This window comes from Camellia sinensis, chromosome 5 (assembly GCF_055761805.1).
Source record: "Camellia sinensis isolate YWXY chromosome 5, ASM5576180v1, whole genome shotgun sequence".
Lineage (NCBI taxonomy): Eukaryota > Viridiplantae > Streptophyta > Magnoliopsida > Ericales > Theaceae > Camellia > Camellia sinensis.
This window is the reverse complement of record NC_138965.1, coordinates 192223384-192245000: the sequence shown is the minus strand read 5'-3', so window position 1 is coordinate 192245000 and position 21617 is coordinate 192223384. Positions and strand designations below refer to the sequence as shown.

At 34.7% G+C, this 21617-nt stretch overlaps 1 long non-coding RNA gene across 1 annotated transcript; it reads left to right on the top strand.

The window, feature by feature from the left end:
• Window positions 1–204: 204 nt before the first annotated feature.
• Window positions 205–949, top strand: LOC114296900 (uncharacterized). The gene is made up of 3 exons (XR_014328993.1): window positions 205–270; window positions 587–626; window positions 773–949. It is a non-coding gene; the product is annotated as an uncharacterized LOC114296900 (long non-coding RNA).
• Window positions 950–21617: the final 20668 nt, after the last annotated feature.

The following is a 21617-nucleotide window of genomic DNA, read 5'->3' as shown; positions in this document are numbered from 1 at the left end:
GAGGTATTACTCTGAACTACTAAACTTTCCAATAGTTTTTTCAAAACTTTTCAATAACTTTTTGAACTTTCCCTCTAATACCTCTAATCATTGAACTTTCAAATGCTTTTGTTGCGGGTTTAGGGTTTTTCCATGTACGGCTTTTATTGTTTTCATATGAGTGATGTGAGTATTCTCATTCTTAGTTGTATTTTCCTCTCTCATCAGGTCTCGCTCTCTACCAAACCTACACGCCATCATTTTTGGGTTTGAGGAACAACTTCGAATTGGGTATGTACCAAGCACCAATCAATAACAGCTACATTCCTAATCTTCATGTGTTATAGTTTTCAGAATATTTGCCGTCATTTGATGCAAATTTTCAATGATTTTATTTGGGAATTTTTTCCCATCATTCTTTGAATTTGGAACTCTATTAATGATAGTCTTGTCAATATACCATCTTTGGTGATTTTCTTTCCCTCTTTTAAGTGTTAGTGGTGGTTGTCTTTAGTTTTTATAGAATTTCCCCAAATTACATAGTTATTTTTCAATTGTTTTATGTCTTATTCACCCAAGTTTTTTTTTTTTTGGAATTGTTCAAAAGGATTGGTGATTCTAGCATCGATCTCAGAAGTACAGCAAGGGTAATACTTTTTCCTTATTTAAATATTTAGTTTCCATTTTATTCTTTTTTTTTAAGACGAATTTCTATTTTATTTTTGTGGTTATGGTTTATCTTCTTGATTACCAACAATGATTTGTAATATATGTTGGTGTTGGTCTTACGCAGACTTTTTACTTTTTTCGTACCTTTTAAAGGTCCCGACGAGCTTCCCAAGTGGAACTATGATGGATGTAGCATATGCCAAGCTCATGGAGAAAGTGTTAATTGATCATATTGTATGTCATCTTGTTTTCACTTTTTTCCCTTATTATATTCATTGCTCTTTTCTAGTATTATTTTCCATGTTTTGGTAGATTTAAATTTAAATGAAATGGGTTCTTGCTTTTGTAATTTGGTTATATAACATGACAATCCTCAACCAATTTTTAAAGATCCATTCTGGTGGGGAAACAATATATTGGTAGTGGTGAATTAAGCCTGTATTTTGCATTCAATTTTGTTTGGTTTTTGGAGAATTTTCGTTATGATGTGCTAAAAAATTTTGTTTAGCTGTCTTTCTCATTACATTGTCTTATTAATTCGGCATGTGTCAATATTTTCCTATACTCTATTTTATGTTTTCCTGCTATTCATATTCTAAGGCTATCATGTTTTTAAAAAAATTAGAATATTGACTTTTTTAATACTTGTTATTTTCCTCTCTAAGAGTTCTTAAATATGTTATAATTGTACACCCAACACACGTGGACGTTAGGATATGCATCTTTAACAAATTATAGTTGAACAACCAGTAGTTTGCTTTGGGTATTTTGCTTTGGGATTATCAATTAACAAAACATTTTCTTCTCCCCTCAGCATGGGTTAGCAATATAATGTCATGAACTACAATTATGGAAAGACCTTGCTGATGACCCAACAATGAACACATAACTCATGACGACGTGCTGATGACCAATCAACAAACACACTACGAAAAAATTGAGGTTTACACTGTGGTTGCTTTGTATAGTTGAAAATAATTTCTTTAAAAGTCAGCCTCAGTTGAGAAATCTGTGTCCAAAACATAACAAATTAGGATTAGAAAGTTAGTATGATTAATCAGTAGCAACTACTGCGTAATGTTTAAAAGAGTCTTTAATACACTCTTATTTGTGACTAATGCACAAAAATAGCATTGAATACACTAATATTTGAAGGTGTTAGTTTCACATAGAATTGTGAATGTATGTCACATTTGCGTATGAATACATGCCAATTATATGCAATTGACAAATAGGTAAAACATCCCATTCTGTTATTACTACTTAGTTCATTTCAAAAAGCAATGCTAATCGAACCCCTACACTTTGCAGAAGCTCTCTTCCATTACAGAGTATTTTTGCAAGTTGCCGTCCATTCCCAGGTTCGTCTTTACTTGATGTGTACTGTTCCAATAATGGACAAGAGTTGGATGATGATCGAAGATAGGCTAAAAAGTAAAGAGTATCTACAAGGTGTTCAGTCATTTATCGATTTCGCTACGCAGAATTTAGGGTCGCAAGATGAAATCCATTGTCCTTGTGTTGATTGCTTGAACGGCACAAAATTCAGTCCATGCATTGTACGGTTGCACTTGATTCGAAGAGGAATCAAATGTTCTTATTGAACTTGGGTCCACCACGGGGAACATGTTCCCATATTTCGTGCTTATCCTACTATGCGAAACGATGATACTGAAAGCCACCGAGCTGGAATGACAACCAATCACGAAAATGTGGATGAACTACCAACTATGTTAGAAGAGATTTACATGAGTGGTCTCATGGATGATGATATCGACGAAGAACATACTAGTTCGAAGAGGCACAATTTGTTGAAGTTCATGAAGTTGTTGGATGATGCTCAACGCAAAGTATATCCAGAGTGTGAAAAGTTCTCCATCTTGTCCTTCGTAATTAAGATGCATAATGTGAAGGTGTACAATAAATGGAGCAACAAATCTTTCAATATGGTTATGCAAGTTTTCAAAAACATTCTACCAAAGTGCGATGAAAATGTTCCATGGACCCTTTATGAAGCGAAAAAGTTCTTACGTGAATTGGGTTTGGGATATGAGGCCATTCATGCATGCAAGAACAATTGTACTTTATTTTGGAAGAACAACGCCACGTTGGAGAATTGCCCTACATGTACGGAGTCCAGATACAAGTTGAACGACCAGACGGGTAAGAAAATTCCACACAAAGTACTGAGGTACTTTCCTTTGACACTGAGGTTGAAGAGATTGTACATGTCGAAAAAAATAGCCACACATATGTGATGGCACAAAGATAAGCATGTGGATGATGGAGTATTGTGACATCCAGCTGATGGTGAGGCACGGAAAGACTTTGATAGGCTGCATCCTATGTTCTCTGCGGATCCTCGGAATGTAAGGCTTAGGCTTGCCACGGATGGGCTCAATCCATTCAGAAATATGAGTACATCGTACAGTATGTGGCTCGTAATCTTAATGCCTTACAATCTACCCCCATGGAAGTGTATGAAAGATCCGTTTTTCATGATGTCATTGCTTATTCCTGGACGATCCGAACCTGGAAGAGACATTGATGTTTATTTGCAACCATTAGTAGAAGAGTTAACTAATCTGTGGGAGCATGGTGTGGAAATATATGATGCCTCAAACGGCCAAATATTTACAATGCATGTACTAGTCATGTGGACCATCAACGACTTTCCTGCATATGGCTCCTTGTCTGATTGGAGTACAAAAGGTTACCTAGCTTGCCCTAATTGTAACATGAATGCATCATCTCAGAGGTTGCAAAGTAAGATAGGGTATATAGGTGCTCGACGGTACTTATTTGAGAACCATAATTGGTGAAGAAGTAAGCCATTCATCGGTGAAATTGAGAATCGATCCAAACTTGTGGAGTTATCAGGAGAACAAATACTGGACCAAATTAATTTGGGAACGTACAGACCGTATGGAAAGCATCCAACCAACCAAAAAAGACAACGGACTGAAAATCCAACTCCGAACTGGACAAAAAGAAGCATTTTGTTCGACCTACCCTATTGGAAAACACTTAAGCTTCGACATGACCTTGATGTCATGCACATAGAGAAGAATATATGTGACAATCTACTTGGGACACTATTGAGCATAGATGGCAAGAACAAGGACACGGACAAAGCACGTTTGGATCTAGAGGACATGCGAATACGAAAGGAGTTACACTTAATAAGGCATGCGAATGGCTCTTTTGAGAAGCCTCCGGCATTGTACACATTGTCCCCCGCAGAACGAATAGGGTTTTCTAATTTCTTGAAATCGATTAAGTATCCTAATGGCTATGCAGCAAATGTATCCAATTGTGTCACTGCCAATGGTGGTAAGTTAGTTGGCTTGAAGAGTCATGACTGTCATGTCATTCTACAACGACTTCTTCCCATTGGGATGCGAGGATACCTTCCTACTGAGATTGGGACCACATTGTTTGAGTTGGGTACTTTTTTCAAACAGTTGTGCTCAAAGACATTGAGGGTGACTGATTTGGAGAAATTGTAAGAACAAATCGTACTTATACTGTGTAAGCTTGAGAAAATTTTTCCTCCTGCTTTTTTTGATGTGATGGTCCACTTGGCAATTCACTTTCCTTATGAGGCTAGGCTTGGAGGGCTTGTGCAATATCGATGGATGTATCCTATTGAGAGGTATAACGAGAAGTCAAAACTTTTTTCATGTACTTATAGTTCAATATGACCATACTGACTATCAGGCCGATGTTTACATGTAGGATGCTCGGACTTCTTAAAGGATTTGTGGGCAACAAAGCTCGGCCAGAAGGTTCCATTGCAGAGGGCTACATATCGAAAGAGTGTACGACGTTTTGTTCATTGTATTTGCATAGAGTTGAAATGGTGTTTAACCAGGAAAAAAGGAACTACGATGGGGGTGATAATGGCCCGGGGTTGGCTATTTTCACTCAAAATGTTCGTCCTTTTGGTCACCTCCCAAGGGCAAATGATGTGTCCGTAGCTGACCGCGAATTGGCTCGTTGGTTTATCCTACACAATAGTTTGGAAGTGGACGAATATCTAGAGTATGATTCCTCATCATATATGCAACATAAATTTTCTACATGATTTTTATTTTTTAAAGTCTTCATTATTCCAATTACCTATGACTTACATTGTCTTAACTAGGGAACACAAGCTCATGTTGCAACAAAAATATGGAAGTTCATGCAACATTGCAACGCGACAATGCAAAGAATTTCCTAAATGGTTCAAACATCGCGTAAGCTAAAACTCGTTAGTGTGTAGTTTGCAGATAACGTTTAATTATTCTAAGTTTGAATTGACAAGACATACTTCCTTGTGTAGATGAACCAATTGCGAAATCAAAAGTCACCGGAAGCAACCGATGAGATGTGGTCATTAGCCAATGGACCTAATGCGTTAGTGAACACATATTCGGGATGCATTTGTAATGGCGTCCGATTCCATGCTATCGACCGCGATAACCGTCGTAAAGGTCAAAATAGTGGGTTGGTAGTGGAAGGCGACCACCAAGGCCAATTGATAAAGTTCTACGGCTACCTTTGTAAAGTGTAGGAACTGACATTTTTGTTTGGACATTGGGTTGTTTTGTTCCAATGTGAATGGTATAACACCGGTAGTAGTCTAACTTTGCGTGTCGAACCACATGTCACAACTGTTGATGTAAGAAGTCGATGGTATAAAGATGACTCGTTTGTGTTCCTAAGCCAAGTTCAACAAGTTTTCTATGTTCATGATACGAAGTTAGGGTCGAATTGGCGAGTTGTGGAAAAGTTTCAACATCAACGAATTTGGGATGTGCCAAAACTTGATGAAGTGTTGCAAGATGATGAAGCCAGTTCTGTTGTACCAACTGAGCCTATTGATGATGATGTTGTTTTGCGTCGGGATGACATTGAACCTGAAATTATTTCAATGGAAGTTTCTCAGTCCAATAAGCGTGTACAACCCAAGGGTTTTATGGATGATGATTTCATCTGTGAAGACGATGATGAACTAACAGTCATGGGTGATGGCGAAGAAGAAGATAAGATACCAAGTGATTTTGATACAGATACGGACCTAGAGTTTTAACTCAGTTTGTTTCTTTGTCTGGCTTGTTTTGTTGATGTAATGGGGGCAATTAAGAATATGGTGTTATGGATGAAGTTTCTATGGGACTAAACTTTTGTGTAATGGGACTAAACTTTTAGTTTGATATGCTTTTCAGCCCTTTTACTTGTTTTTCTGTGTTTCCTTAGTACTAATACCACTATTGAAATTTTGGTTTGTAATTTTTGGTAGTTGATTTAGGGGAAAATTTTATTCTTATACTGGAATTAAGCCTTGGATCAAGTTTTGGAATTTTATGGAACTTGACTCACTTTAAATAGCAGTGAAACATTACCACGTTGCAATGACTTGCTACCCTTGCATGAATAGTTCCTGATGGGTTGCTCTGTAATGGGACTAGAGCTTGTTTTCTTGCTTTACAACCTAAAAATCAGATTCTTTGTTCTGGTGCTGATCTATTAGTCATCTTCCGGTGCTCATCTTCTGGTTCTAGTAGTCTTCTTAATGTTCTGATGCATTTTGCTATTGCTCTGATCTGTTAGCACTAAAAATTCTGGGCCTGTTTTGATCTGTTTTCCTGTTCTGATCTGTTTTTTTAGCTTTGTCTTGGTGCTACAATTCTGGACCTGTTATGTCTTGGTGCTGTTCTGTTTTGGACCTGTGCTACAATTCTGGACCTGTTCTATTTTGCTGTTCTGATCTGTCTTGGTGATGCATTGGTATGTTTTTCATTTGACAGATTTCGACCTTTATTTTATTTTATTTTTGCTCTGCCATATGCATGGTATCTGTAGCTAGATGAAATATAATATCTATTGTCCTTTTTTTTTTTTTGCTCTACCGTAGATGAAAAGTTTGTACATCATGTTCCTAATTTTTGTAGCTAGTAACCTCAAAGATGGGTTAGGTACTATCATATTGAAATTTGTTTTGAAAAATTGGTAGTATTCTATCTATGGTATCCTGATGGTATCTGTTTTTGGGCAAAGTATTGTTGAACCTTCCTGGCTTTTAGAAATATCAGATGATGCCTGCAGATTTTAAGTAAGTAGTTTGAGTAGAGAACCTTCCCAGAACATCCTAGAATCTTGAACAGAACAGGTCACATTATACAGAGTAGTGAAAGCACTCACCATGATTGTCATCCCCTTCAGTAACAGCACAGGTAGTCATCTCACTGAAATGAATTCATAGAATCATTAGTGCAGGCAACATTTAAAAGACATTTCTACTATCTTCTTTGATCAACATCAATCTTATAAAATAGAACAGCTAGTAAAAAGTACGTAATGCCCTAAATGATTAAATTCTAGTCTATAAAACCCGCATCTTTGAAATTAACTGGTTAATCAAACTACATCAGGTCTTTTCCAGCATGGATCCACCTACAACCAATATGTCTAACCAAATGATTCAAATCACTTCAAAACAAAAATTTTAATTTAAAAAAATAACTAGAAAATGCCATGTGATGATGACTTCCCATCCTCGTATCACTCACTCCTATGAAAAGATGGTAAGGTTTGCAATCTAGCATAGAGTCCCCATTCAACTATAAAAATTAAATAATAATAAATAAATACATGAATAAGAAACTAGCTACAAAGATCACTTTGATATATTATGAGGACAAAAATATAATTTCATTGCGAACGACGTAGCATTGTATGAATCTTCAATTTAGCATGATGGACATGATATAGATTAATTTAAATTTTAAAGAAAAAAATGCACTTGAAAATTCCCAACTTCTTAGTGTTACTGAGGCACTAGCACTGATATTTCTATGCTAGCTTTTAGAAATATCAGATGATGCCTGAAAAATAAAACAAAGGCTAACATCCCTAACCCAAAACTTGGCAACAATATGTCCCTGCTTAGCTTACAAAAAGAAGCTCATAAAAATTGAGGATAAGGTCTATCCACAAGACGTACAAAAGATATATCAGGAACAATTATTCATGTATGTTTGTTACGTAATGTAGGTACCATGGTTCCTGGAATCAAGACGGGCGGCGGAAGAGAGCAACAAGTGGCAACGTATTATCAGCCTCTGAAGCATGTCCACGGGAGATTGCCACCCCGCCGACGTTCTCTAATGAGACGCAACCACCAAATGATACACAAACAGTGGTGGACGAGACGCAGCCAGGTGGAGTGGGTAAGAGCATTGAACTTAGTGGTAAGCTAAAAATTATGTTTTCTTTTTTATTTTATTTGGGTGCATAAGTCATCAAGTAAGGCAATGAAAACCCCATAAAGACAAAGAGAAACAAAGGAAAAAAAAAACAAAAGGTTACTTTGCACATAACAAGGACACTTCCACAACAAATAAAATATTAGCTAAACAACCTTGAAATCAGCCACAATAGCAGCAACAACCAATTGAAACAGTAGCTGGCAGAACAGTAGGCAGCGAAAAAACTAACAGGACCCACAACCAGCATTTTTTGTTCGAAGTTCATTAGCAATGTTTGTAATTTGTGACTTCCTTCCCCTTTTGTACCAAGGCAAACGAGGTCAACTCATGTACGAGGACCAACATTAGGCAAAGGAGTGCAGAAAAAAATTACTAGGAGAAAGGGGGAGAAATTACATGTCTATGTGAATCGGGTGTTAAACGCAATCACAGGAGGAAATGTCACCCCAGCGACGAATGAGTTGGGCCTTCAAATTAGACGGTTGTGCCCTCTTCAGAGCGTGAAGTCATGGAGAAAAATTGATCAACCTACCAAAGATGTGGTCATCCAAGCGGTGCTAGTATGAGAATCATCTTGCCATAACGTCTTTATTGCCCTATTTGTAATTGCATAAATTAATTGTTGTACTAATTCTCTTATTATGTTTGTAGGACAAGTTTGTTATCGGCAATGATTTTGATAATGATGAACAAGCGCAACAGATCCTCGATAGGAAGGCATATTTGCTATACAAGGATTGGAGGTACAATCTAAAGCAAGAGTTCCTCGAACTTTAGGAAAAGGGTGTTGATGACCCCTATAGTCATCCGCCTAGTGGAGTGACCTTGGAGGTGTCACGACCCGTTTCCCGTACCCAAGGGTTAAGTATCGTAATGGCCAGTAACTGAGGTTACCTCCGGCCAATTCTTAAACAAATCAATAAACGCGAGCGGAAGAAATATTTAAGTAAGGGTACCAAAATAATCATTGGAGCTTCTATTTTTATTACAAAATTTTATTGACCAAAAGGTCGATATTTATATATAAAAATAATATCAAAAGTACTGTGTGTGTCTAATCCGGAGTCCCGTGTCTAAGATTTTCCAAAAGTTATTTCTGACTTGCATTATTTCTTGAAAATTGGTAAACAACTATAAGCACATGGCAGAGTGAGAAATATTATACCAAGAGTATAAGGGACACGAAATAGTCATGGATAGTTAGTTAGGCCAAAATATTTACATAACCCAATTTGGTAAGTAAATCATTTAAGTAGCAGAAACTAAAATACCGATATTATGTAAGTAAATGACCATAACCACGGTACAGAACAGAACAGAGGTCACAGAAGTGACAGTCAGAACAGAAGTACGGATTCAAGAGGTGGCTCGTACGGATTCTAGAGGTGGCTCCCACAATAGTGTAGCACTTAGCTCCGCACAGCACTTTGGTCCGCACAGAACAGAGATCAATGGATCCATGACAGACAGAAGACCACAAAGTGGTCAAACGGAGGCTAATGGTTATTTAAGTCCCCCAAGGCGTGAGACTCCCGTGGTAGTACTTACAAAACATAATTATTTATAAGGTTATAGTCAAATATTCTTTAAAATGTAAACAAACATATCCATGGGCTTCCTTTTAAGCAAATAGGGTTTAGAAATAAAACCATGTAACTGAAACATTTATAAAACATAACTTTTATTAATATATTAATAAAACCTAACTTCTATAAAATAGATTTTGGTAAGTCAAAACATAAGTAAAATACATTTTGGTCCGACATCCTTCTTTTCTTGTCCTTCTTTTACTATAATAAATATAAATTATATCTATTATCCTTCACAAATTAGGCACACTAAAAAAAAAATTATTATATATGTAATCATATAAAATTATAATATAATTAAATACATATAATTTTCAGTTCAGTATTCAAAAATAAATTTGTTTTGATGTTTTTTAAAGTGGGTTCAAATTATAGAGATACTAATTTTGAAACTATTTCCCATCATTGAAAAGTTTATCTCAAATTTTTTAATTCTTGTATATAATTCAGTCATTGTGTTTTCATTTTTATTTATTTTTATCGTGAACAAAACGAGTGAAAAGTTTTTAAAGTCGCTCCTTAAATCTTATTTTGGCCCAAAATAATTTTTGACAACTAAATAGTGAGTTATTTTTGATAAAGTTTTTTTTTAGGTACTATTTTCTATCAGATTAATCATCTAATATATATATTAGAGTGCGCAGCGGATAGCTTACATATGACAAATTTCGAGGACGAAATTTTAAAAGGATGGAAGATTATAACAACCCAGATTTTTAATTATTCTATAGAATTTATACTAATATTATTTAATCTCAGTTAGGAAAACATATAATTTATTATATATTATTATGTGTAATTTTGTAAAATAATATAATTATTAAAAGTTTAGGGATCAAAATATAAATAATGATAATATAGATAATATAAATAATAATAATAATGAGTGTGGTACTAAATTAAATAATTACTTCTTCATTGGTATACGATAAAGTATAATTTAATTAAAAATTAATTAATTTATATAATAATATTAAAATATTAAGTCAAATGATAATTATCTTAAATATTTATCAAAGATAAAAACGAATCTATGAAATCATTATCGAATTTGCCGTGCAGTGGCTTATTCCCCTATAAATAGGGAGGCGTGTCGAACCTGGAGAGAAACGAAGAGAAGAAAAGAAAGGAAAGAAAAGAAAGAAAAGAGAGGAAGAAGAAAAGAATAGTGAAAACTGAGAGGGTCTTTAATAGTGAAAAAAAAGAATAAGGTATTAAAGTTAAGATGAGTTTTATTATACCTTGAGTCACTAAAATATATTTTACTTATATTTTGACTTACCAAAATATGTTTTACATAAGTTATGTTTTATTAATATATTAATAAAAGTTATGTTTTATAAATGTTTTAGTTACGTGGTTTTATTTCTGAACCCTATTTGCTTAAAAGAAAACCCATGGATATGTCTGTTTATATTTTAAAGAATATTTGACTATGACCTTATAAACAATTATGTTTTGTAAGTACCACCACGGGAGTCCCACACCTTGGGGGACTTAAATAACCATTAGCCTCTGTTTGATCGCTTTGTGGTCCTCTGTTTGTCATGGATCCATTGACCTCTATTCTGTGCGGAGCTAAGTGCTACACTGTTGTGGAGCCATCTCTAGAATCCGTACGAGTCACCTCTTGAATCCGTACCTCTGTTATGTGCGGACCAAAGTGCTGTGCGGAGCTAAGTGCTACACTATTATGGGAGCTACCTCTAGAATCCGTACGATCCACCTCTTGAATCCGTACCTCTGTTCTGACTGTCACTTATGTGACCTCTGTTCTGTTATGTTCTGTACCGTGATTATAGTTATATATTTACATAATATCTGTATTTTAGTTTCTGCTACTTAAATGATTTATTTACCATGTTGAGTTATATAAATGTTTTGGCCTAACTAACTATCCATGATTATTTCTTGTCCCTTATACTCTTGGAATAATATTTCTCATTCTGCCATGTACTTATAGTTTTTTTTACCAATTTTCAGGAAACATGCAATTCAGAAATGACTTTTTGAAAAATCGGGTTGCGGAATAGATACACACAGTATTTTTATGATATTATTTATATGTAAATATCGGCTTTTTTGATCAATATATTTTGTAATAAAAATAGAAACTCCAATGATTATTTTCGTACCCTTACTTAAATATTACTTCCGATTGCATTTATTTATTTGTTCAAGAATTGGCCGTAAGTAACTTCAGCTACTGGCCATCACGATGCTTAAGCCTTGGGTATAGGGAGCGGGTCGTGACAAATGGTATTAGAGCAATGGTTTTTAAAATAAATAAAAAAAAAACATCATTGGAGTATAGGACACACGCACATTTAGGAAGTAGGATAGCGGGTAATTAGTACCGAATTATTATATTTTATTTGTTGATTTAATTATATTATTATTTTATATGATTATATATATAATAATTTTTTTTAGGTGCATAATTTGTGAAGAATATTCGATATAATTTATATTTGTTATAGTAAAAAAAGGACAAGAACAGAAGGATGTCGGGTTCAATAACCTACCAAAATTATAATATAATTAAATATATATAATTTTCAGTTTAGTATTCAAAAAAAAAAATTATTTTGATGTTTTTAAAAGTGAGTTCAAATTATAAAGATATTAATTTTGAAATTATTTCCCATAAATGAAAGGTTCATCTCAATTTTTTTCAACTCTTGCATATGATTCTGTTATTGTATTCTCATTTTATTTATTTTTATTTATTTTTTATCGTAAACAAAACGAGTGAAAAGTTTTTAAAGTCGCCCATTATTTCACATTTTGGCCCAAATCAATTTTTGACAGCTAGACAGTGAATTATGTTTGGTAAAGTTTTTTCTTGAGGTAATATTTTCTATCAGATTAATCATCTAACATATATTTATTAGAGTGCGCAGCGGATAACTTATGCATATGACAAATTTCGAGGATGAAATTTTAAAAGGAGGGAAGATTGTAACAATCTAGATTTTTAATTATTCTGTAGAATTTATACTAATATTATTTAATCTCGGCTCGAAAAATATATAATTTATTATACATTATTATGTGTAATTTTGTAAAATAATATAATTATTTAAAAGTTTAGGGATCAAAATATAAATAATAATAATAATAGTTGATGTAGTAGTAAAATAAATAATTTATTTTCTGTTAGTATACGATAAAGTGTAATTTAATTAGAAATTAATTTATTTATATAATTATATTAAAATATTGAGTCAAATAGTAATTATCTTAAATATCTATTAAGGATAAGAATAAATTTATATAATTACGAATTAAATCTGAACGAAAGTTACGCCTGCCACGTGTTGAACGCCTGTGGCGTCCTCCTCCCTCAGGGAGGAGTTGATCAACCTGCGTGAAGAAAGAAAAGAAAAGAAAGAAAGAAAAAGAAAGAAGAAAGAAAAGAAAAGAGAGAGAAGGGCAGGGAAGAGAGGAAAGGAAAGAAAAAATAATGAAAGTTAAAGGGGTTTTTGATAGTGGAAAGAAAAAGTAAGGTATTACAGTTAAGATGAGTTATATTATATGTTGAGTTACCAAAATATATTTTATTTATGTTTTGACTTACCAAAATCTATTTTATAGAAGTTAGGTTTTATTAATATATTAATAAAAGTTATGTTTTATAAATGTTTCAGTTATATGGTTTTATTTCTAAACCCTATTTGCTTAAAAGGAAATCCATGGGTATGTTTGTTTATATTTTAAAGAATATTTGACTATGACCTTATAAATAATTATGTTTTGTAAGTACTACCACGGGAGTCCCACGCCTTGGGGACTTAAATAACCATTGGCCTTTGTTTGATCACTTTGTGGTCCTCTGTCTGTCATTGATCCATTGACCTCTGTTCTGTGCGGACCAAAGTGCTGTGCGGAGCTAAGTGCTACACTATTGTGGGAGCCACCTCTAGAATCCGTACAAGCCACCTCTTGAATCCGTACCTTTGTTCTGACTGTCACTTCTGTGACCTCTGTTCTGTTCTGTACCGTGGTTATGGTCATTTACTTACATAATATCTGTATTTTAGTTTCTGTTACTTAAATGATTTACTTACCAAATTGGGTTATGTAAATATTTTGGCCTAACTAACTATCCATGGTTATTTCGTGTCCCTTATACTCTTGGTATAATATTTCTCACTCTGCCATGTGCTTATAGTTGTTTACCAATTTTTAGGAAATAATGCAAGTCAGAAATAGCTTTTGGAAAGTCTTAGATGCAGGGCTCCGGATTAGACACACACAGCACTTTTGATATTATTTTTATATGTAAATATCGACCTTTTGGCCAATAAAATTTTGTAATAAAAATAGAAGCTCCAATGATTATTTTGGTACCCTTACTTAAATATTCCTTCCGCTCGCGTTTATTAATTTGTTTAAGAATTGGCCGAAGGTAACCACAGTTACTGGCCATCACGATACTTAACCCTTGGGTACGAGAAACGGGTCGTGACAAAATAGATCCATGATAAACAGAGGACCACAAAGTGATCAAACAGGAGCCAATGGTTATTTAAGTCCCCCAAGGCGTAGGACTCCCGTGGTGATACTTACAAAATATAATTGTATATAAGGTCATAGTCAAATATTTTTTAAAATATAAACAAACATATCCATGGGTTTCCTTTTAAGCAAATAGGGTTCAAGAGATAAACCACGTACCTAAAACCTTTATAAAATATAACTTTTATTAAAAACATAACTTGTATAAAACAGATTTTGGTAAGTTAAAACATACGTAAAATACATTTTGGTGAGTCAAGGTATAATATAATTCACCTTAACTGTAATACATTACTCTTTCTTTCCACTATTAAAGACCTTTTTAGCTTCCATTATTTTTTTTTCCATTCCTCTCTTTCCTTTCTTTCCTTTCATTCTCTCTCTTTTCTTTTCTTTCTTCTTTCTTTTTTTCTTTTCTTTTCTTTCTTCACGCAGGTTGATCAACTCCTCCCTTAAATTAGGAGGAGGACGCCACAGGCACTCAACACGTGGTAGGTGTCGCTTTCGCTCAGATTTAATTCATAGTTATATAGATTCATTCTTATCCTTAATAGATATTTAACATAATTACTATTTGACCTAATATTTTAATATAATTATATAAATAAATTAATTCATAATTAAATTATACTTTATCATATACCAACAGAAAATAAATTATTCATTTTACTACCACACCCATTATTATTATTATTATTATTATTATTATTATTTTGACCCCTAAACTTTTAAATAATTATATTATTTTATAAAATTACGCATAATAATGTATAATAAATTATATATTTTCCGAGCTAAGATTAAATAATATTAGTATAAATTCTACAGAATAATTGAAAATCTGGGTTGTTACAGGAGGACTGGAAATATATGATTGATGTTGCTTCGAAAGACGAATCTCACTTGGTAAAAAATTAATTACAAACCCCATTATTGAAATTAATTTATGTTTTAATATGTAAAAATTGTTCACTAATTTTTTATTTATTTATTTATTTATTTTGTTCCTATTTTTTTAGAAACGCTCAAGAGCTGGTAAAGCAAATAGGGGTATGCTCCCCTATAATCATACAAGTGGATCGTGATCATTTCCTAAAGCAATGTCGCTTATGGTGAGAAGTTAATTTAGTAATGTAATGGATGATTGATTCTTCTTGATTCTGAATATTACAATGTACTAATTCGTCAATGGAAATTTTCCAAACGTAACAGGCAAATAAGGATGGAGATATAGATTTCCCCGAATTTTACAAGAAAGCACACAAATCCAAGAAGACGGGAGATTGGATTGACCCCAAATGTGGTGAGCTACATGTGAGTATTGAATGTCGAAACCAAGTGTGAAGCATATCAATTAATAAAGTTGTTTTAAATTCCTTGTCCCATGTTGACTTTATTGTTTTCTTGCCATTACAGGATGATATGGTGAATCTACAAGTAACAGCCACCGATGCGGGATTGCCATTGACCCACAAAGAAATATCAAGGCAAGTGCTTGGGGAAAAAAAAAAATACTTGCGTGGATGTGGGATAGGCCCACAACCATTTTCCACAGCTTCTAGTGCGGCACGAGCACGTGATAAACATATGGAGTCAATGAGAGCGGAACTGGAGGTTCTTCATGAGTAGCGTCAAAGTGATCACGAGGAGTTATTGAAGGAGAAAAAGGAGCGTCAAAAAGATCGAGAGGAGCTATTAAAGGAGAAAGAGGAGCGGCAAAGAGATCGGGGAGGAGCTATTGAAGGAGAAAGAGGAGCGGCAAAGAGATCGGGAGGAAATTACGAGGGAAAAAGAACAGTTGATCAAACAAGTCGATAAAGAAAAAAAGCACGGGAGGCATAACAAGTACAACTCAATCATTTGAACGACGTGGTGTCCCGTCTCACAACCCTATTGGAGGGTTCAGATGGTCATCCTACTATTCGGTAAACAGAATTTTGTTTGACAAGCTAGTTCAACTTTTACAAAAAATATGGATCATATCCACATAGAATTCTTTTCTAAAGTTGCAATGCAAATTTTGTTTTTGTTATGTGCTTCGAATAGGTTTTGAGGCATAAAGTGAGTAGACTTTGCAGCAGCCGACGTGGTGCTTTGCTACAGTAGACAGAGGACCGTAATCTGATTCCCATAAGGTAACCACATGATTTCAATGAAATATGAAGTTCCCCAAAAGCAAATACAATGAGCCTATGAATATGAGGCCAGTTACTATATTAGCAGTGATATCCAATTGAATGTCATTTCAAATTTAAGACAAATTGCAGCAGCCAATTAAATTAGAATGAATTTTGATTTAGTACAATATAACAAGTACAACTTGACTGGTCTAACGTGCATAAAAGCCATGATTGGTTCATAGTGATGAGTTTGAGAGAGAGAAGAGCTTTGGGGTCTGTTAGTGGACAACAATTTTGGGTTGTAATCAAAAGGATGCTAATACAATTGTAATATTTGTTGCATAAAAAGGACGGTAATACGTAAAAAAAATTAATGAAACCCGCATTGTGCATTAGGAGTTATTGACATTGAATCATGACTTTATTTGGGTTGGGAACAACATAATTTCGGGTCTATTTCCCCCTATTGACCATGTTCAATACATTGGACAATTATGAGCTTCATTATTGTCATATTGGAAAAATGGGAGGTAGTTTAGTTAGTCTCCTCTGTAAAATGTCGTCTGACCAAAATGCCATAAACTTAGCCGAAAAAGGCCTTCGAGGGCCGAAATTTAAAAATAGCTCCCAAACCACTGTGGGGATGGCACAACTAGCTTTCTCGTGTCAAATAGGACCTATAGGGACAGACGGGACGTAATTAGCACGTGTACGTTGGGAGTTGGCGTGAAGAAGGCCATAAACTTAGCCGAAAAGGCCTTGGAGGGCCGAAAATTGAAAGAAGCCCCCGAACCAGTGTAGGGATGGCACGGGTGGCTTCCTTGTGTCAAATTGGACCTGTGGGGACAGACGGGAGGTAATTAGCATGTGTACATTGGGAGTTGTCGTGGAAAAGACCATAAACCAAAAAAGGCCTTCGAGGGCCGAAATTTGAAAGCAGCCCCCAAACCACTGTGGGGATGGCACAGCTAGCTTCCTCGTGTCAAATAGGACCTATAGGGATAGACAGGACATAATTAGCACGTGTACGTTGGGAGTTGGCGTGAAGGAGGCCATAAACTTAGCCGAAAAAAGCCTTGGAGGGCCGAAAAATGAAACCAGCCCTCGAACCAGTGTAGGGATGGCACGGGTGGCTTCGTTGTGTCAAATAGGACCTGTGGGGATAGACGGGAGGTAATTAGCACGTGTACGTTGGGAGTTGTCGTGGAAAAGGCCATAAACTTAGCTGAAAAAGGCCTTGGTGGGCCAAAAAATGAAACCAGCCCCCGAACTAGTGTAGGGATGGCACAAGTAGCTTCGTTGTGTCAAATAGGACATGTAGGAACAAACGGGACGTAATTAGCATTGGTATGTTGGGAGTTGTAGTGGAAAAGGCCATAAACTTAGCCGAAAAGGCCTTGGAGGGCCGAAAAATGAAAGCAGCCCCTGAACTAGTGTAGGGATGGCACATGTAGCTTCCTTGTGTCAAATAGGACCTGTGGGGACAGACGGGACGTAATTAGCACATGTACGTTAGGAGTTGTCGTGGAAAATGCCATAAACTTAGCCGAAAAAAGGCCTTGGAGGGCCGAAAAATGAAACCAGACCCCGAACCAATGTAGGGATGGCACGGGTAGCTTCGTTGTGTCAAATAGGACCTATGGAGATAGACGGGATGTAATTAGCATGGGTACGTTGGGAGTTATCGTGGAAAAGGCCATAAACTTAGCCGAAAAAGGCCTTGGAGGGCCGAAAAATGAAAGCAGCCCCCGAACCACTGTAGGGATGGCACGAGTAGCTTCGTCACGTGAAATAGGAACTGTGGGGTCAGACAGGACGTAATTAGCACGCGTACGTGGGGCGTTGCGTGAGAAACGCTATAAAGCTACACAAAAAATATATTAAAGCTTATATTGACTTTCGAAGTTGAAAGATAAGATACTTGACATTTACCACAAGTCTTGACTAGTTTCTGTTGCAATATTTAAATTGTTTCTATTGTTAGCATTTGCTTTGAACCTCTCTTTTCTGCCATATCCTTAAAAAAAACTCACGAAGAGAAGGACTTTTTCATGAAGTTGTGATGGCATGTATTAAAGCTTACAAAAATATATGTTCTATAAGCATCTCTATATATGTACATTTATGAATAAAAAATACATATATGTTTACACATTAGACTAACTTGACTTTAGGCTCATGCTTGACTTGGGAAGTTTCTTTGCACTTTAAATGTACACTTTCAATACAATTTAAAGTGTAAAGAAAGTATATTGAAATTCCTAAATTCAAACTATAGTTAAATACAATTTCAATTACAATTGATATCCTTGCAATTTGTGTTTTGTAGATGGCTATAACTTTTTGTTCACAATAGAACTAATGGGTGTAATTTTTGTTGTGTAGATGGCTTTTGGCATTAACATGTGGATCTATTTTTTTGCCCGGAAGATCATTCACAGTTTTGCAAATTTCAGAAGCTTTTTGTCTTCCTATACTATTTGTGTGGACTGTGGACCAATCGTACATATAATTTTTGACGGGGCACATAGTATTTTTGGAGCTTCTACTAATTGCTCTGGTCGTATAGAGTCAATGACGGGGTACATAGATCATTCACATCTGTTGTTGCTCCACATGTATTAATTGCTCTGGTGGTATATACATAGATTACCTTTTGTCGTGGTACATATTACCATGGTAATTTGTACCTTGGCAAATGGTCATTACAATACGTAGTATAGTAAAAATGTTGTGTAAGGAGGACATTGTTTTGGGAACGTATTTGGAATGTATGACGTTATTATTTGTAATTGAAATATATATAGTTGGTTTCTATATAAGTTTACATTAGCAGGTGTTCTTTTTTGTTTTATGGTTATAAGTGAAACATGCATTACGGAATAGGTGATAATATATATAGGCTGTATACCTATTACAGGTTGCGGTGGATATAGGTTCTAACAAAATTTATTAAAATGAAAAAAACAAAATAAAAATTTAAAATAACGTTTTTGGTGACAAAACAATTAGTAGCCAAAAAAGAAATAAATCTTTTGGCGACTAAATATTTAGTAGCTAAAACAAATTGAAATATTTTTGGTGACTAACAAGTTTAGTAGCTAAAAATCAAATCATTTTTGGCGACAACAATTTTAGTTGCCAAAACAAATGAAAAACACTTTTGGCGACAACAATTTTAGTCGCCAAAACATAATAAAAAGCATTGCTGACTAACTTGTTTAGTAGCCGAACAACAATGACCCTTTCCGCGACTACAGATTTAGTAGCTAAAATAAGAGTATTGGCGACAAAAGATTTCATCACCGTAGAGATTTTCAGTTTTCGCGACAAAATATTTAGTAGCTAAAGAAGTGAGTTAAATAATTAATAGACCCTTTGGGCGACTAATCTTTTAGTCACTAATGTAGGTCATCGGCGACTAATACTTTTTTCATCGCTAATAGCTGTTACTTTTTCCTACTAACGTGTTAGTCGGCAATTTTGTAGTACTTTTGGCGACTAAATGTTCTTTAGTCGCTAATACCTTCGGCGACGATATATCCCTAACAAAGCTAGCGACCAAAGTATTTGGTCGGCAAAGCCTTTTGGCGACTAAAATTAGTACTTTTGGCGACTAATATTTTAGTCGCCAAAAGTGTATTTTCTTGTAGTGGGGTGTGGTCTGTGGTGTAGTTCTTGGGCTTTTTCTTGTAGTTAGTGTGGTTGTTTTTGTGGATTTTTTTGGTTATTTTTAGTTGTGGTGGTTGGGTTTTTTGTGGAGAGGGAGATTTTGGTGGCATTTCAGTGGATACAGACAAAGGACTGTCAAAAGAGGAGATACTTAAATCCTTAATTGAATTTTTGGGCATATGGGTTTGTTTCTTCCAATATCTTCCAACAACTGTTTTTGAAAAAATGAAAGCGATAGCAAGGCGTAAGTAATATAGTGACAAAACTGTATAATTTTGCAATTTCATATGCAGTTTAATATGAAGTTATATCTATTTGTTGTTAATAGTTACAAAACTGTATAATTTGACAGTTTGATTTGCACTTTATAATAAGTTACCTATTTGTTTTGAATAGTGATTAAACTGTGTAATTTTGTAGTTTGAATAAATTTAGATATGTTACTTGTAAAGTGATGAAACTGTCTGATGTTTCAGTTTTATAAACAGTATCAACAATAAGAACAACCCATTGTATTTTGTAAACAACAACAATAACAACAACAAGATTAAGTATTCAACGAAATGTAGTAACAATACGAAGAAGAAAAACCACTATTTAACAACAAGAAGAAGCAAGAACAACAAGAATAAGAACAAGGAGTTGAATGTGTAAAAACAGGGATTTATGTGTAAAAACAGGGGATTAGAATGTTTAAAAATAGGGACTAGAATGTTTTAAAATAGGGGATTATATATAAAAGAGGGTTTATACATTTTGAAATATGTAAAATGTGTTTTACAAGGTTTTTTTATGAAATTGTTATTGAAACGGTATATACGAAATATGAAAGAATAATGTACAAATTTGAATGAAAAATAATAGGTGAAGAGAGATATTGCTTTTTTTCCCTATTTCTGTGAATTGGAAGTCAAGAACTATGAAATTTCTTCAGAGTGGTGATAGTTCTTCGTGTTGTTGAGAGTCGCCGATTGGAGAAGATGAACGGTTTGGTGTTGTGTTGGTAAGAGTTGACGATTAGAGAAGAGGAACGGGTTCGTTTTGTGGTTAGGGTAGGGTTTCAGAGGGAGTGGAGTCAAATGGTGGAGAGATAGATGACTGAGAATATAGAATCGAGCGGTGGAGATGTGACAGTGTACTGATCAGACCGAGATGATCGTGGGTGAAGGTTGCGCGCGTGTAAATTGGATGATATATTATGGGTATTTTCGTCTGATTGATAATTTGAGGACTTAATGGAGTATTACATTTGTTTTGGGGCTAAATGAGACATAATATGTTGGGCTTGGACCTTTGGGTCAGTTGCCCAAAATTAAATTAAACAAAAAATATTAAAAGTCCTTGGGCTTAAGAGTGGGTCTGGTACTGAAGGACCAATCTGGTCCATTTTGGAAGCAACCCGACTTCATAAGGGCTGGAAATAATTTATTGCAAATGAAATCGTTTGTTGGAGAACCAAGACATAAACACCCCCACCATACCTCCTCCTCCCGAGAAATTATTAAATATTCTTGAAATACATGTGTTCGTACTTCTTAACTAATTGTTATTTAATATGTCTTTTTATATTTTTCAATCACTTAATATAATATCTTACCTATTCATATTTTTCGAATAATATTATATGCACAAATTAGTAAACCAATTAGTGTATCAATTGATAATGTGGCATGCTTTAAGAAATTTTTGATATTTATAATATAATTAATGAGTGTAGTCAATAATAATATTATAATTAATATTGATACACTAATTAATATACTAATTAATACATCTAATGCTATCGATATTTTTCACCAATCATAATATTA